Source organism: Corylus avellana, chromosome 1, assembly GCF_965113065.1.
Source record: "Corylus avellana chromosome 1, dhCorAvel1.hap1.2, whole genome shotgun sequence".
NCBI classification, from domain to species: Eukaryota; Viridiplantae; Streptophyta; class Magnoliopsida; order Fagales; family Betulaceae; genus Corylus; species Corylus avellana.
The window spans coordinates 29,061,385-29,073,860 of NC_142490.1; the positions used below are offsets into that span (position 1 = coordinate 29,061,385).

General features: G+C 39.8%; 1 long non-coding RNA gene across 1 annotated transcript; it reads left to right on the top strand.

The window, feature by feature from the left end:
* Positions 1 to 742: 742 nt before the first annotated feature.
* On the top strand, positions 743 to 3,194 carry LOC132172673 (uncharacterized). Its single transcript, XR_015909478.1, has 2 exons — positions 743 to 1,347; positions 2,650 to 3,194. It is a non-coding gene; the product is annotated as an uncharacterized LOC132172673 (long non-coding RNA).
* Positions 3,195 to 12,476: the final 9,282 nt, after the last annotated feature.

Below are 12,476 nucleotides of genomic sequence, written 5' to 3' on the forward strand. Positions count from 1 at the left end.
AAAATAATTAAATATAAAAAATAATTTTTTGGTCTTCCTTTTGTGCATTGCTGTATTTTTTTAATGAATACAAAAATAAAGTTGAACAAAAATATAACAAACCGAATAAGTGAATAATTTAACAAAATTTTTAATTATGTTTTAAAACATATAAATAGAACTTACGATTTGTTTTGTCACTACTAGTGCTAATTTAATTGTCCTATTTGTAGATATGCTCTTCGAATTTGGTCTATATCATTAGGATGATAATCACACTTTTTTTTTTAGCAAGGATCTCCGGACAGATTTACTAAATCTACTTCAACACAAAGCCGTTTAGAATTTGATTAGAGGTCAATAGAATCGTTGTTTTTCTTTATAATCTCAGACAACTACAATTATATATTTATACAATTAAAATATGAAACAAAAACTATATAAATTCATAAATAATTAAATATTAAAACAATTAGCAAAAATAAGCTTAATAGCAATATAATTATATAAATATTAAGACAATTCATTTAAAAGAACAATTATTTTTACAAGGCTTTTATTTGTTTTTAATTTACACAGCCACTGTTCTCCACTTTGGGCTTGACTTCTTGTTTTTTTTTTTTTTTTTTTTTTTTTAACTTACACGGCTGCTGTTCCCCATGAGTAATGATATGGGTTACGCTGGCGTGCGTAAACAGTAATGCACGCCGGTGACGTGGCATGTGCCACATTAGATAAAAAAAAAAAAAAAAAAAAGCGTTTTTTATTTTTGAAAACAGCGCCAACGTCAAAGACTCAAATCCCTCCCCTCATTTCATTCTTGAACCCCTGCCCTCAAATTTCCCCCCAAATTTTCCCTCCCTCCCCGTACTGCGAGACGCTTCACCACTGCCGGAAAGCTGTACAGCTCTCTCTCTTTTTGTTTGAGCGTACCCCGATGAGAAAAAAGTGAAAGTCCAGCTTCTTCTTTCACCCACGTGATTTCAACGTGTTGAGTGTTGAGCCTTATGGGTCTGAATTTCCTTGATTTCTTCTGTGTTTCCAATTTTTGTTTAGTTTTGTGTGTGATTTCAACGTGTTGAGCGTTGTTTGGTTTTCCCACAGCTCTCTCTCTCTCGCGCTCTTCTTGTTTGAGCGTAAACATTTAAGATCAAGCACAGATCTGGATCATTCATTAAGAAATCTCTCAAATCCGGGCTTAAGAATCTTTCATCTTGTTTTTCATTTCTTATTTTGCTTGTCTGTTTGTCTAATTTTTTATGGTGATCTAGTTTTTTTGATATTTTTTGAAGGTTTCGGTAGAAGATTTCAATTGACCACTAAGGTTTCAAAATGGCAAGCCACCGGGTTGCCATCATTGCTCCATTTGTAAGCCAACATGCTTTTTAATGTCGTTCATGTGTTTCTATTATGCTATTATTTTAGCATCTATTGTTTCTTTTGGTCTTACGCTTATATATTTCTTGAAAAGATTGTGCATTCTGAAATTCATGCATTCTCTACATCTTTTGGCTTCACCCCCCTTGAATTTGTTATAGTCCTTTGTTCAAATACAGTTTATAGCAAATGTCAAACATCTAGATTTTGTAAATATTTATATTTGTAGGCCAAAGATGTGTTCTGAAGATGGATCATCTGTGTGTTTGGGTAGTGAATTGTGTTGGAGCGTGCAACTAGTAGTTTTTCTTCTTTTCTTGGTAAAGCCATATTCTTTTCCATGTGTATTAGTAGTTAAATATGCCAGAATTTGTTTCATCTCCGATTAATATGAGCCCATGAATTGGGTTGTAGCACCAAGTCCATGATTTGAATAAGCAGGATAATACCCAAATTCCCAAATAAGCAGGATAACACCCTACTAAATGATGAGTATTTCATCATTTTTAGATTTTTGTTCTTTCGTTTGCTTTTGGTGTCTGTACTTTAGGGTGTCTTCTTTTTCAGACATGATACTATGAGGTGTTAATGATTAAATTGCAATTGCATGGCTTTTTGCCTGTAGACTCTCGTTGTGTTGTAGACTAGGGAGTTTTGTTATTCAGAAATGCTACTGGGTGTAAATGCTCAAATCGTAATTGCTTGTTCCTTTTGTTTCTCTTTGTACTAAGCAATAAGAGTTGTAGTTTGGTATGAAAGTCAAAAAGTGCTTGTGATATCATGTTACTAATAAAAATTCAGGGCTTTTTCAATATCTTCAAGTATTTTGTTCTCTTTAATGTTGGCAATATATTTATTCTTATCAAATTGACATGAACAGCATCTAAAGATCTCTCTGTTTTATCTTGAAAAGGGGGAATGAGAAATAGAGAAAAAAAATCTTCATCTTGACTGCCACTCAAACCTTTGAGCTTCCAATTACTTTGTCTAGCTGATAATAGCTTGGTGTTTTTACTTTTATCATAATTTATCTACTATTGTTTAAACATATTACATTAACAGAATGTCGTTTTTTGATTGAGTTGAATTATGTTTCTTTCTTGATGTATTTAAGACCTTGAGATAAATTAACATGACTCCCCAATTTTGACATAGCTTCCAGGGTGGCTATTTCTTTCTTTATCCATTGCATTGAGTGACTTTCACATTGGAAATCCTTGGTACAATCAAACCTTCACTAAAAATTCTGAATCCTTGACAAAACCTGACCACTCTTTCTTCTTTCAATTTTAGGTGCCTTTCTGTTGAACAACACTTCTATTCAGAAAGTTCATGGAGATTTCTCGACTCCTTGAGAAGAATCCAGTTCCAACTGACTATAAAGGTTTAATATGGATGATTGCTTGTTTCCTGCAAAAGAATATAGTGGATGTGCCATGTCTTAAACATGGTAATTTTGCTCCACAAGTCTAATTGGTTTTCTCTACAATGCTCAAGCATGCAGATGTGAGTAAAGATAGTACATGGCATGGACTTGTGAGACATTACTTGAATGGTACAAAAAGGAATACCGTGAATGCAATTCGGATGGCCTTGCATATAATCTGGGATTGCAATGAAGCTATTTGACTGAACTATGGCAGAGGCAGAACTGTCTAGCAATGGCAAGCACCAGGGATAGGGATGTTTAATTTTTATTTTGACAGCACTTTTGCTACTAGTTTAAAGGTTGGTTGTCACTGGATTTATTGAGCTGATGGACCAGGCACTTCACCACCCATTTATCTTTGTAATTCCATTTTGTCAATCCAATCCAATCCATATTTTTCCATCTCTCATTACAATTTCCTGCATTTTCCTATCCCACTACAATTCATTTCATCCAAAACAAAGCCAAAAAAGGGTGCACGCCAAAGTGAATAAGTACATAAAAAGAAGAAAATAAGGATTTCAAACAAAAAATAAAATTGGAGTAAACGAGAAGTGAAGCATTCCCAATGTCTAAAAAGAGGCCATCAACTTTGAATGAGTTATGACAACTACAAGTAGACTCATGAGCACACACACTCGAGGAGAAAGAGAAATGTAATAATTTGAAAAAAAAATAAATAAATACAATTAGATAATATATTTTGCAGCAATAAATCATCTTTTTCGCTCATTCCTATAAAATGACACAATTTTGTTGTGAGAGATCGGACATATAAGAGTCGTAGCTCTACTTGGCATATTACAATGCCCACTTTCAAACCAAAAACCATTATGAGAATCCAAGTTCTTATTGTTAGCGTGAGTTGTCATCCGGAATTATTATGGGAAGAAAGATCTTGGATTGCCAATCACTACATATAAGGATTGATTGACAATCCTGCCATATAAGAATAAAATCCTTTATTCTTGCCTTGAAATTAGCTTAAGCCGAGAATAGGTTCAATTGTAATGCTATTTATACATGGTTATTCCTTGTAAAGATATATGGAAAAATAATATACAGAATTCCTTCTCTGTTTTTTGTCATGGTATCAGAGCAGGTTTTTGATCTTGTCACCTACAGTTTTTTTCAATCCTAATTCCTTCCATCTACTTTACCCGCAACTATGAGCGGCACTGACCAACCTACCGACAACCCAACATTTGACCAATCTTGCTATGACCCCTTACCAACATCCATCCTTACCGAATTAACCACTAGAATGAACGAAGTTTTGACCAAAGCTTCGGCTCCAACCCAGATCACCGACACAACTGCTGCTCCAATTGGCATTAAGTTGGACGGCTCCAACTATGCCCTCTGGTCCCAAGTTGTCGAGATGTATATCTCAGGCAAAGACAAATTGGGATATATTAATGGCGATATCCAGCAACCTCCACAAACAGATCCATCCTTTCGAAAGTGGCGCACAGACAATGCCATTGTCAAAGGATGGCTGATCAATTCCATGGAACCATCGCTGATCGGGAACTTCATCAGATTTCCAACCGCGAAACTGGTGTGGGATTCCATTGCGACCACCTACTTTGACGGAAGTGATACATCTCAGGTGTATGATCTCCGGCGACGTGTGACTCGGCTGAAACAAGCAGGCGGCTCTCTTGAAAAATATTTTACTGACCTCCAGGGCCTATGACGTGAGATTGATTTTCGCCGACCAAACCCGATGGAATGCGTGGCTGATATTAAGCACTACAACGACATGCTTCAGGAAGACCGGGTGTATGTCTTCTTGGATGGCCTGGATGATCGGCTTGATGAAATTCGAGGGGACATACTACAGATGAAACCTTTCCCTACTATTGAACAAGCATACGCTCATGTTCGTCGGGAAGCTGTTCGGCAGGCAGTTATGATCACAGGTGATTCTAGTGATAATCCGGGAGTAGTCTTGGCTTCGAAGAGCTTCAGGTTTGGACAGAATATCCCATCTTCGACCAAGTCTCTCTCTCTCGGCAATGGGAAAGGCAGCAACCCTTCTCGACCACGAATTCCCTCTGATGGAACCAAGTGTTCACATTGTGGAAATTCGAAACATACTAGAGACACTTGCTTCAAACTACATGGATATCCAGACTGGTGGAATGAACTTCAGACTCGAAAACGCCGTGATGCTACCTCGGATGGAGGAACTGGTCAGGCTGCAGTGGCTACAACAGAACCATGTCTCTCTCTCGCTTCTCATGTCGAGACTTCTAAGGGAGATGCACCGGCCACAGACCCAGGTAAATGAGTCATGCCCTCTGTAGCTCCTCTCGAGATGATGATAACGGCTCGTGGGTGGTTGACTCGGGAGCGTCCGACCACATGACATTTGATGCCACAGACTTTGTACAAACGTCCCAACCACGGCGAATGTGTATTGCAAATGCAAATGGGGGTCTTTCCCCAATCACAGGGGCCGGCACAGTCAACTTATCACCTACTCTATCACTAACCTATTGTTTACTTGTTCCCTCTCTTTCACATAAGTTACTATCTGTGAGTCAGATTACTACAGCCATGAATTGTGTCGTACTCATGTATTCCACTTTCTGTTTGCTTCAGGATATTCTTACCAAGGAGATCATTGGGCGTGGTACTAAGCGGGGGGGGGGGGGGGGGGGCTCTACTATGTGGATGATCTCAGTGTGGGACGTGCAAATCACATGCATCATCCAGTTGACGGAAAAAAACGACAGATTTGGCTATGGCATCTCCAGTTAGAACATCCATCATTTGGTTATATGAAACATTTATTTCCTGATTTATTCTCCAGCATGTCACTATTTGATTTCAAATGTGAAACATGTATTCTGGCTAAGAGTCATAGAGCTACTTATCCTTTGAGCATGAATAAAAGTAATGTTCCTTTTGCTTTAATTCACTCCGATGTATGGGGTCCTTCTCCCGTTTCTACAACATCTGGAAATCGTTGGTTTGTGATATTTATTGATGATTGTACTCGCATGACTTGGCTTTACTTGTTAAAACACAAACATGAGGTACTACGTGTTTTTCAGTCGTTCCACACTATGGTTCAAACTCAATTTTCTGCTAAGATTCAGATTCTTAGATAAGATAATGGTGGTGAATATGTGAACCACCAGTTTCATGAATATTTCCAAAGTCACGGTCTTATTCATGAAACTTCTTGCCCTCAGACTCCTCAGCAGAACGGGGTGGCTGAGAGAAAAAATCGCCATATTCTTGAAACTGCTCGGGCTTTATTACTTGGTGCCCATATGCCTAGTAGACATTGGGATGATGCCGTTGCCACAGCTGTGCATCTTCTCAATCGGATGCCTTCCAAAGTTTTGGATTTTAAGACTCCCCTACATACGTTGTCTACATATGTCACCTTACCTACAATGTTGATGATTCCGCCCCGAGTGTTTGGTTGTGTTGCATTTGTCCATCTCCATAAGACCCAATGCACGAAGCTAGATCCTTGTGCCATCCGCTGTTGTTTCTTAGGGTATGCCTTACATCAAAAAGGATACCGTTGCTATGATCCAGCCAATGACCGCTCCTACGTGACTATGGATGTCACTTTTCTAGAAACAGAATCATTCTTCCCTTCTCCAGTACCCAACTCTACTCGTCAGGGGGAGATCCATAGTGAAGAGCCGAGTTGGTTGAGATTGGATTGGGCAAGAGTTAACGAGGCTGAAATCCACAATTATGAAGAAGTTAACAACGAAGAGGAGGTTCACGAAAGAGAACCACATACAGGACTGGATATGTCCACAGAAATTGAGCCAGACCTCAGAGAAGTTTCTACACTACCTGAAGCTGAAAGAGACACCCCCCACGCCCCAGTACCCGAAGGCCCATCTCTTGAGAATATTCCTGAGGTAAACTCCCCAACTATACCTCCAAACTCTAGTAATATGAATACCTCTGTTGGCTATACTTTACCTTTCAGGCATAATCGTGGCAAACCACCAAGTCGATATTCCCCAGATGTTGGAGAACGAAGCTCAAAGTATCCAATTGCCAACTATGTGTCCACAAAGAGGCTATCCAAACCACTCAAGACATTTGTACATGACCTTTCCTCATACCAGGTCCCTATAGAAATCCATGAAGCACTAGCAGACCCTAAATGGACTCAGGTTGTGAAGGAAGAAATGGAGGCATTACTGAAAAATGAAACATGGACTCTGGTCCCTCTACCAAAAGGAAAAAAGACAGTGGGTTGTAAATGGGTGTTCTTCATCAAACACAAAGCAGATGGCTCAATAGACCGATACAAAGCTCGGCTAGTAGCCAAAGGCTACACGCAGACATACGGTGTAGATTATCAAGAGACCTTCTAACCAGTGGCAAAATTAAACACGGTTAGAGTACTACTGTCTCTTGCAGCAAACCAGGATTGGCCATTGCACCAGTTTGACGTAAAAAATGCCTTCCTCCATGGTGATCTTGAGGAAGAAGTTTACATGGATGTTCCACTGGGCTACATAGCAAACTCTGAGTCTGAAATGGTATGTAAATTACAAAGGGCACTGTATGGTTTAAAACAGTCACCGAGAGCATGGTTTGGGCGATTTAGCTTGGCAATGAAGAAGTATGGTTACAACCAGAGTAACTCAGACCATACACTGTTCTTAAAATGTCAACTGGGTAAGGTCACAGCTTTAATAATCTATGTAGATGATATGATTATTACAGGCAATGACTTAGAAGAAATATCAAGACTCCAAAAGCTTTTGGCGATGGAATTCGAAATGAAAGACCTAGAAGGACTTAAATATTTTCTGGGAATTGAGGTTGCTAGATCAAAATAAGGTATATTTCTTTCCCAACGGAAATATATCTTAGACCTACTATCGGAGGTGGGACTACTAGAATGTAAGCCTGCAGACACACCAATTGTCCAGAACCATAAACTTGGAGAATATCCAGACCAAGTGCCCACAAACAAAGAGAGATACCAAAGATTAGTAGGGAAACTTATATATCTCTCTCATACTCGCCCAGATATTGCCTATGCCGTGAGCATGGTAAGCCAATTCATGCATTGCCCTAGTGAGGATCACATGGATGCAGTGATTAGAATTCTTCGATACTTAAAGTCATCTCCAGGAAAAGGGCTCATGTTCTCCAGGAATGATCATCTTAGAGTTGAGGGATACACAGACGCGGATTGGGCAGGAAACATATTAGATAGAAAATCCACCTCAGGGTACTTCACGTTCGTCGGTGGGAACCTGGTTACATGGAGAAGCAAAAAGCAGAACGTGGTGGCCTTGTCAAGTGCTGAAGCTGAATTCAGAGGGATGGCTAAGGGTCTTTGTGAGCTTCTCTGGCTTAAAAGACTATTAACAGAAATTGGCTTTGCCCCAAACAGTGAGATGAATCTATTTTGTGACAACAAGGCTGCAATTGCTATTTCACACAACCCTGTCCAACATGATCGAACCAAACATGTGGAAGTAGATCGACATTTCATTAAACATAATCTTGAGGCCAAGATAATCTGTTTTCCGTTTATCAAGTCCGAGGATCAATTGGCAGATGTACTTACAAAGGCTGTGTGCAGCAAGGTGTTTCACAACTCACTGGACAAGTTGGGCATCAGAGATTTGTATGCACCAACTTGAGGGGGAGTGTTAGCGTGAGTTGTCATCCGAAATTATTATGGGAAGAAAGATCTTGGATTGCCAATCACTACATATAAGGATTGATTGACAATCCTGCCATATAAGAATAAAATCCTTTATTCTTGCCTTGAAATTAGCTTAAGCCGAGAATAGGTTCAATTGTAATGCTATTTATACATGGTTATTCCTTGTAAAGATATATGGAAAAATAATATACAGAATTCCTCCTCTGTTTTTTGTCACTTATTTCTTTCCTCCAAATTTTCTCAGCAACCAAACGACCCCAAAATAGAATTACCATAAACAAAGTCGAATAAAGAAGTTAAAGCAATGGGTATCCAGGACCAACCCAAAAGACAAAAAAACTTGAGGAAAAGAAATGCTCTCGTCCATGCTCCACCCGCACGCTGCGCCTTCGCCATCTCCGACAGAGACGGCCCCAACTCCGACTCAGACAGGATCGTTGTCTTCCATCCTGGGTTGGTCCGTACTCCACCAAGCCCGACCTTTCTCGGTGGGGGATTTTGGGAGGAAAATGGGTGAGTGATTTTAAGACCTATTTTGGGGTGTATTCCTCTCGTGAGGGAATGAGTTACGGCCGGAGCTAATGGAAGGAAGTGGAGGTGGTCGTCGGTGGCGGTGACGGTGGGGAGAGGAGAGGACACACGGTGCCACCCTAGTGGAGCTAAACATGCTCAAAAACCTTACGGGGTCTCCATGGCCGGTGCTCTTGGTGGGTTCAACGCCCATGCTAGAAATTTGTAAGCATGTTGGCTTACAAATGGAGCAATGATGGCAACCCTGTGGCTTGCCATTTTGAAACCTTAGTGGTGAATTGAAATCTTCTACCGAAACATTCAACAAATATAAAAAAAACTAGATCACCATAAAAAAATGAGACAAACAGACAAAAGCAAAACAAGAAATGAAAAACAAAATGAAAGATTCTTAAGCCCGGATCTGAGAGATTTCTTAATGAATGATCTAGATCTGTGCTTGATCTTAAATGTTTACGCTCAAACAAGAAGAGCGCGAGAGAGAGAGCTGTGGGAAAACCAAACAACGCTCAACACGTTGAAATCACACACAAAACCAAACAAAAATTGGAAACACAGAAGAAATCAAAGAAATTTAGACCCATAAGGCTCAACACTCAACACGTTGAAATCACGTGGGTGAAAGAAGAAGCTGGACTTTCACTTTTTTCTCATCTGGGTATGCTCAAACAAAAAGAGAGAGAGCTGTACAGCTTTCCGGCAGTGGTGAAGCGTCTCGCAGTACGGGGAGGGAGGGAAAATTTGGGGGGAAATTTGAGGGCAGGGGTTCAAGAATGAAATGGGGGGAGGGATTTGAGTCTTTGACATTGGCGTTGTTTTCAAAAATAAAAAACGGTTTTTTTTTTTTTTTATCTAACGTGGCACATGCCTGATCACCGGCGTACGTTACTGTTTACGCACGCCGACGTAACCCATATCACCACTCGTTCCACATTGGCCATTAGTACATTCTTTAATGTTTTTGAGAATTGCTACACTTAGAAAGGCTTTTACAAACAAAGCCTTACAAACTGATGTGGCAAGGAAAAAGACAAAAAAAAATTTGAGACCAGCTGCCGTGAGAGACCAGACTGGGTCGCGGGCAGACCCATGCCTGGGTCTGGCCTAGACCCAGCCGTGGGCGGCCAGACCCACGGCGGGTCTGGCCACCACCCGCCGTGGGTACGTGAGGTTTGTGCGTAAAACCACCCTCAATTTTCGGCTTGGACTGCTTCTCTGAATTCCTATACTCCGGTTTCCCTTGCTTCTTGGAGCTCTGCAATTTGGGCTTTGATTTGTGTATGTAGCTTGACTCTGTTTCGGATGATGAAAAGGCTGCGCCAGAGCTAGACTCCATCCAATCTTTGATCAAGAGTGCCACGCTTAGCTCTAGAGCTGCTCTGTTTCTTGAACATGGTGATTGTTTCTTTGAAGTGAGCCTCGTTGGCGTTGGATTCGTCGATGGAACGGTAGATAGCGTCGTGGCCAGACCCAGTCGTGGGTCACCCAGGTGTGGGTCTGGTGACCCACGCTGGGTTTGGCCGAGACCCAGCGGGGCCGCCTGGGTCTGGATCCAGGTGTGCAAACTCAGGGGAATAGCTTCGTTTCTTGGATTTTCGCTTCCTTTCACTTGTTTTTGACCATATTTTCTCCAATTGTATCCATCATCAGACCTTCTGTTGAGTGTCTGAGTTTGCCTGAGTGTTGGTCTGTATGGTTGCAAACTCGGGGATAGCTCTGTATAGAATCGAATTCTGTTTTTACCATATTCTTCACTGAGGAAAATTCATCCTGCTTGGTTGGTTCTTGGAAAGTCCATGGTTGTTGGCTTGTTGCTGTGACTGAAAAAAATTTTAACAAATGAAAAAATTGTTAATGTGTTGCTTACAGTTTGAATTGTGGTATTTTGGGTTCAGAAAGAGAAATGTGAGTAGTTTTTGTCTTCCTGTTTAACATTCTTAACAACCAAACAACTTTTGATCACAGAAAGCAAAGTAGGAAGAGGGAGACACAGCAGGCGAAGAGATGGGCAAAGAAGGAGGCAGGAGACCATGCTTGGGTCTGGCCTAGACCCACGGCGCACGACGGGTCGCGGCCAGACCCAGGAGTGGGTCTGCCAGCGACCCAGCCTGGTCTCTCACGGGCAGTTGATCCCAATTTTTTTTTTTTTTTTTTTTGTCTTTTTTCTTGCCACATCAGTTTGTAAGGCTTTGTTTGTAAAAGCCTTTGTAAGTGTAGCAATTCTCTAATTTTTTTTATTGTTTTGTTTATATTTGTTGCAGGCTTGCAGCACGCGGGTCTCCCATTTAGGCATATTTTCAAAGTTTTTTTTTTAGTTATTTAGTTATTTATTTATTTTTATCTATTTGCCTCGCTTGTCCAGCCTGTCCCCACTCCCCAGTCAATATTCCCAAAAGGGTGAATGAAAACAGAACGCCACGTGCAATTTTTTTTTTTTTTTTGCATTAAAATATTAAAAAAAAATTTTCCTTAGCACGCCGTGTAATCTGTATCATGGTCCTTCCCAAAAAAGAAAACGCACTGTTTAGAGTACTATTCATCGTCTTCCTCCTTCCATTCATTTGAAACACTAAGTTTCTAAATTTTTTCAAATTTCATTTTACTAAAGAGCATAATATATGGCTAAAGCATGAGGAAGAGGGCATAATCATGGCTAAAGGGCATACTTATTCCTGAGAGAGGGCATAATCATGGCTGAGGGGCATAAAAAAAAAAAATTTACCAAAGGGCAAGGATAATTTTTAGGGGTTGACCGGGGGCATATGCCTCCTCTGGATCCGCCCCTGTTTGTGATTGTGTTTGAGAAATTGAACTTTTAAATTAAAAATAACTTTTTTGACAAAAGCTTCATTTTTAAACTTTTGTCAATAGTGATTTTTGTCATTTTTAGGCTCTTTGACCTTTAAAAGCGCTTTAAATTTTTTTACCAAACGGACTTTTAGTGTGTTAAATGTTGTTTTAAAGTCCTCAAATGCACTTCTAAATAGACTCTAAGATAACATTATTTTTGGAAATATATTTGGTAAGGCATTCGAATGCTTTGACCAATATGACTAAAGTCTTAACACATATTCACATGTAAAAATGTATTGTATGGTAAAAAAAAGTAATAGTGATAAAATAATATATAGAATTCAGAGAGTTCCACAACCACAACCCAATAGCACCTCAAAGAGGGAGGGAGTAGCGTGTGATTATTGAGAGAAAGATCAACCGATTCTCAGCTTCAATAGCTCACTCCTCTGCGATTCTTAAATACAAGGGTAAAGTTCATATACTCTCCTCAAATTATCACCCAATTGACAATGTCCCTCCAAACTTTCAATTGTGACAATGTCCCCTCCAAACTACCAAAACATTGTCAATGTCCCTCCAAGACTAGCAATAAGATAAAAATGCCCCTATAGATTTCTCAATAAGACAAAAATACCCCTATAAATTTTTTAAAAAATGATTTTTTTAAAAAACAAAAAATTTTAATTT